The sequence below is a fragment of the Cupressus sempervirens genome, chromosome 6, assembly GCF_028749045.1.
Source record: "Cupressus sempervirens isolate cs-2001-9-10 chromosome 6, ASM2874904v1, whole genome shotgun sequence".
In the NCBI taxonomy this organism is placed as follows: domain Eukaryota; kingdom Viridiplantae; phylum Streptophyta; class Pinopsida; order Cupressales; family Cupressaceae; genus Cupressus; species Cupressus sempervirens.
The window spans coordinates 714725708-714731639 of NC_143123.1; the positions used below are offsets into that span (position 1 = coordinate 714725708).

The 5932-nt window shown below is 35.3% G+C and overlaps 1 pseudogene; it reads left to right on the forward strand.

Annotated features, from left to right (window-relative positions):
* Nucleotides 1-1561: 1561 nt before the first annotated feature.
* Nucleotides 1562-3512, forward strand: LOC149554285 (auxin response factor 17-like; annotated as a pseudogene).
* Nucleotides 3513-5932: the final 2420 nt, after the last annotated feature.

Sequence of the window (5932 nt, forward strand, 5' to 3'; positions counted from 1 at the left end):
TGGTTTTCCTTGTCTCTAGTTCTTTCCTAATGAACTTGGCTCAATCTAGAATCAAGGATTTCCTTACACAACTTGTTTGAAATATTTTGGTGCACTAGAATCCTCCCCTTGTCCATCTTGTAGTGCCACACCTTCACCTTCTTCAATCAAAATGATTGCAGCCAAAGAGACTTTGGCAAAAATCCTAGGGTCCCTGTATTTCTTGCTTGTAGTGGATGAAAATGGTGGGAGCTCAATATTTTCTACAACACAATTGAGGCCATTATTATTATGCATTTGTCCCAATGATGAATCTTCTATCTAGAAAGACCAAATCCTTAATGGATCACCCTAAATTTTCCCATAGGAAGGCCAGGAGAGAAGATATGTGATTTTCCTATTTAAGTTAAGATTTTCAATTTCTTGATATATTTTGAAAATAAATTTGGTTATTTTATCTATAAGATTTTAATTTTCTTTTAATACTTATTTTCATTTTATTATATTAACTTTTAAAATTGAAATAATATATGTTTTTAATACATAGGATTTTTACTATATTAATATTATATTTATTTAATATATTAATTTTTTATTTAATTAAGAATGTTATATTCTAGAATCTAGAATATTGTCAATAGGAAAAGCTTCTTAAAGTGTCCACCATAAACCAAGTCTTGTTGAAATAAATAATTAGTTTTTATATTAATATAAAATATTAAGTTTTCAAGTTGATATTTTGTTGTCTGACTTTCAGTCACCCATCATTTTTTATTGTCAAGCCATGGTCATGTATGGTCTTTTGTCTCTAAGTCTAAGTCCTTCATAGGTAGGCTATCCTTGCCGGGTTTCTCTCTTTCTTGCCTTCTCATTCATAAGCCGGGTGGGTTGTTTTAAATGTTATCATTATTTGGGTAGGTGATAGTTCCCCACCCGGAAAGGATATCATGATCTCACTGATGATATCTTTTCAGTTGGAATGGTGATTAAAGGCATAATTCTTGGGCATTCCTAAGGAATCGAAAGACAATCTTCCTCATATGAATGATGCAAGAGCAGAGGCAAAAGGTGGTTCCTGAGAGTTATCAGAACATATTGGATCTAATGTTGCTTTCAAGAGTGACACATTTGTGAAAGAAAATTGAGTTTGGTGATTAGCTGTATGGCTAATTAGATGATATAATTAATTGTATATTGTCAAGGATGCTAAATCTTTTAGATACTAGCAAGTGCAAAGTTCACTATATTGCAATAAAAATTTGGTGTCATAGTCCTGCCTTAAATATACGAACAATTTTGGCATTTGAGATCTCAAGGATTCATTTCATGAGATAGCAAGTGAAAAGGAAATCAAGCTCATAGTGATCATATGAAGACAATTGAGATGCCTAGCAAATTCAAAACCAAAGAGTTTAATAAAGACCCGATATGCAGAAATGGTCGTTGGATGACATAATAGAGTCGAATAAGGTGTGTTTATCAAATAATAAAGGTCGATGTTTTTGGTAAAATAAAGCTATGTATCAGTTCTCTGAGATTAAATGATACTACTAGAAGAAACAAAATGCAAAATGATTAAAAGATGAAGGAGATTTCTGAAGGCGGGATTTTCAATTTGCGCTACTCCGAGGTGGAGGCCGCACCTCTTGGGTGATTTTCTATATTCTATAAACTGGTATTATCTGCAAGATATTATGGGTTCCCATAGAATCATATGAAGAAAATTTCATCTTCAGAAAGCATGCCATGAAAATGTCTGGAAGGTTTCGGGGCAAAAAATCCAAAATCTGCTATCCCAAAGCGTTTGCGCACTTGTTTCTCTAAAATCTGCCAAGTCGAATCTTGCATGATTTGGACTTTTCCTTAAATCTAATGATTTGGGTTCCTTTAAAATGTCTTGAAAAATATTTTATCTTCAAAAAGTTTAATCTAAAAATGTGTGCAAAGTGGTTAGGCAGAAAATTCAAAATCCAGTGTGTCGGAGCCATTTGCGGACTCAGTTTGTCAAAACCCGCCAGCTTGAGTCTTGAGAATCTCAACTTGTTTTCAAAAACTAATGATATGGGTCATTCTCAAATGACCCAAAGAACCTTTCTCGTATTGAAAGCATAGCCCGAAAATGTCTCTGATATTCAGAGCAAAAATTCACATTATTTTAGCACTCCAAGATATGAGGTGTGAATGTTGCTAAACAATTGGATTCTCGGCCTTCCTTCCAAAGGCGACTATCATATTGAAACAAGAGATGTTATTGCATGGGATGCCAAAAGGTCAAAAATTAGTGAACAAAGAAAGGCCTTGGAGTCTTTATCAAGAATGCCCAAACCAAAATTATCTGACACACATGCACATTTGGAGCAGCTGAGATCCCCTTACGTCTATCATTCTCCACCCATTTGTTTGTTCGATGTTATATCACAGTTTAGAATCGATATCACGGGAATAATCATAGCAGTGATCATAACATGTGCAGATAAAGATATGAGTGGGAGGAAATCGACCCTCAAAGTCCATCTGAATTTGTTATTCCACTGGCCAAATATGCTAAAGTAGTTTATCATACCCATGTTTCAATTGGGATGTGCTTGAGGATGTTAGATAGAAGAGTCAAGTGTTCGCCAATACATGGGCACTATAACTAGCATGGGTGACCTGGATCCTGTTTGTTGGCCGCATTCACAGTGGCATTCTATAAAGGTTGGTTGGTGAAAGGCAACCATGCGTATCTCTGTGGGAGATTGAACCTCTAGCCACCTTTCTGATGTATCCATTGCCGAACCCTCTGAGATTAAAACGTCTTTGGCCACAGGGAACTTCACTTCATGGTATTAAGGAAGATGATGGTAGCATGAATACACCTTTTATGTGGATGCGAGGATAATGGAGAGTGCACTGTTCAGGCATTAAATTTCCCAGGAATGAGTGTGAATTCTTGGATGCAACAGATTCTTCTATACTAGAAGTGCAATCAGATGTTTACCAGGCAATGGCTGCTGCAACACTTCAAGAAATGAGGAGTGTTGATACCTCAAAACAACTATTGCAGTTTCCACAGCAGCAACAACCATCTCAGTGGTTTCAATGTAGAGCAAGTCCCCAAATACCGAGGTAGGTTTTTCAACATCAACATCAATAGCCATAGCAATAGCATATCCTTTAGTAGAAGACTCAGAATTTACAAGAACAGTTACCTCAAAGCCATTTTCTGCAGCAGCAGTTACAGTAAAACACAACAAATTTTGCAGCACAAGATGCAACATTCTTTTAATGATCAACATCAATCTTTGTCTGAGAAACAATAGTGCCAGTAGTCTTTTGAAATTCCATATGTTGGTGGTGCTTTGCAACAGCTTCCATCATCTCAATCGCAATCACCACTTAGTTTACGTTCGTCCATGTGTTCACCATTAGTATTTACAGATGCTAATGGAAATTTCTCTTCATCTGTTACAAGTTCAAGCATGTCTCCTCTTCAAAATATATTGAGCTCTTTGACTGCAGAAGAAAGTTCTCATTATTTTTGTCTTCTATAAAGGATTTGGGACAGATGAATCCACCTTCAAGAACCTTCATAACTCCGTTATGCAATTGTCATTTAACATACCAACATCAAGTCGACTGATGGAGTCTTTTCATTCATATTCTTGGAGGCAGATCAAAGGATGAGACAGAGTCTTTTGGGCTTCTCCTTATATGTAATTTCAAAAATATTATTCAAAATCTTTCCAAGTCTCTAAATTCAAAGCACTTCATATTCTCATGGAGGCTTATGCTGGTGTTTTCTATATAAGCTGTTGTGAATGATGTAACAAGGGTTGGCAAATTGTTGGTATGAAGGGAGATTGCAGAGACAATCACGCTTGGTGTTAATTCTTTACTGTACAGGAGGGTCTTCTTCTTGACTGCAGACAGTCAGAGAGCTAGAACAGAATAGGGGGCATTTTCATTTAGATATTTCATTGCATTGCATATAGGTTGTTCTTTTCTGCAAGAGACAGAGAGCTGGAGTAGGGGGAAGAGGCTTAGTTAATTTGTTTTGCATTTTCATTATGCAGGTTAAGAGTTCGAGTTTTTGTTAATAGATTGAGCATAAGTTGTGAGCAAATAAAATCTAAGTATTCTTATTTGTGATGTTCAAAGCATCAGGGGTTTTATTCTAAATCAGAGCATTTAGTATTTCTCCTTTGATTATTATCAATCAGAGTATTGTTATTTTTAGTTTTGGGCATCATCTTCCATCTTGTGTTGAATTATGAATGGGTTGTAGATCAGAGTATTTGTAGACGTTCCTATTACAAGAATTGGGATTATTTAACACCCTCTTTCATTTCATTTTCCAATGCATTTGCATACATAGCATTCACATTGCATTACCAATGTCGGGGAGTCATAGGAAATGTGAATTCTCGGGGTTGGCTAGGTGTAGAACTGAATTCTCTGCCTGAGCTAGTTCTATCTAGGGCTGGCTTGGTTTTCCTCTTTCATTCTTGGGTTAAGAATGTACCCAATTAGTTTAGGCAATAAAACAAATTCATTGCATATCATTTCATAAGGGAGTTGTACCTTCCAATTTAGAGGAAATCTATCAACCTCATGATAGATTATCCAACTGTTGGCATCTAATTGTTCTTTCAGATTTGGGCATTTTGAGAATTTATTTAAAAGGACAATCTGTTTACCAACATATTTAAAATTATAATAGAAACAACTTTTAAGTTTTATAGGAAACATATTATTAAAAACATTTGTACAAAGTAGACAATTAAATATAGAGTACTACTAAAATTTAAAATTATTATTTTAAAAATATAATAGAAAAATAAATATAACAAATGTCATGCAATGGAGTGGAGTTGATGTAAGGAAAAGTCCTTCTCTTCAACCCTACCTTCTCCTAGGGTCTTCTCTAGGCCACTTCTCTAGCCTATTAGGGTTCTTCCACTAACCCAACCTTTGAAGGATTATTCCCAATCCTTCTACTCTTCAACTTGTCCATACCAATGATGAAATCCACTCAACCCCTAAAATGCTTCATGGATGCCTTCTTGGTTGATCCACATCAAATGATCAAAAATGACAAAAACCAACCAACAATGGAGAGGAAGGTTTTCTTCTAGATCATATAGTCCATGACATTGATCATCAACCAAAATACATTCAATTCCTTATCGATCTCAAGAATTTGCTTGAAAGGACTAAAAGGGCTATAAGGAATTAGGCCTACAAACACATGTTTTTTATCACAATTTAGAAAATTGCTTGAAAAAGTGGCAAAAAAACTTCATATCCTAATACTCTTTTGGAAGATCTTTGAGATTCACCTAGTCTCACTCCCCCAATCTATCCATACAGTGGGTTACTATGTTTAAGCCTAAAATTAAGGGTTTTCCAAATATGGTAATAGTATTCACAAGGGTTTGTTCAAATCCCTATCAAGACATATCACCATGACTTCCCCTTGGGCATAGGACTTCTCCACCCTCATATCCTTCTATCCATCCACTTGGATTAAAGCAACCAATACACTCAATCCCATCAAGTGTTGTTTTCAAACACTGCAATTCCTAATCATGCTCATTTGGCTTGCTTAGGGAATCTTTGAAAAAATGCCAAACATGCTTTCTAGGGCCCAAGATCTTGCACACTTATAGTATAAGGATTCATCTCACACATTCCAAGAACTCGTATTGATTCTACAATAGAAAGGTGAGTTATGACTTCATCTTCAAAAATTACCTAGTTCATACTAGCGACAGAGAGGAAACAAAAGAATTTTCAAAATGCAAAGGAATAAAACCAAAAGACCTATATAATCACACACAAGAAATACTATTTACATATACTAATTCATACATAGGTCATGATGTAGATTTCAATCCATTCAATAACCCCAAGAAACAAAAATGCCCTAACTGTGGTAAAATTGCTCAACAAAATTATTTGTTCATTAATC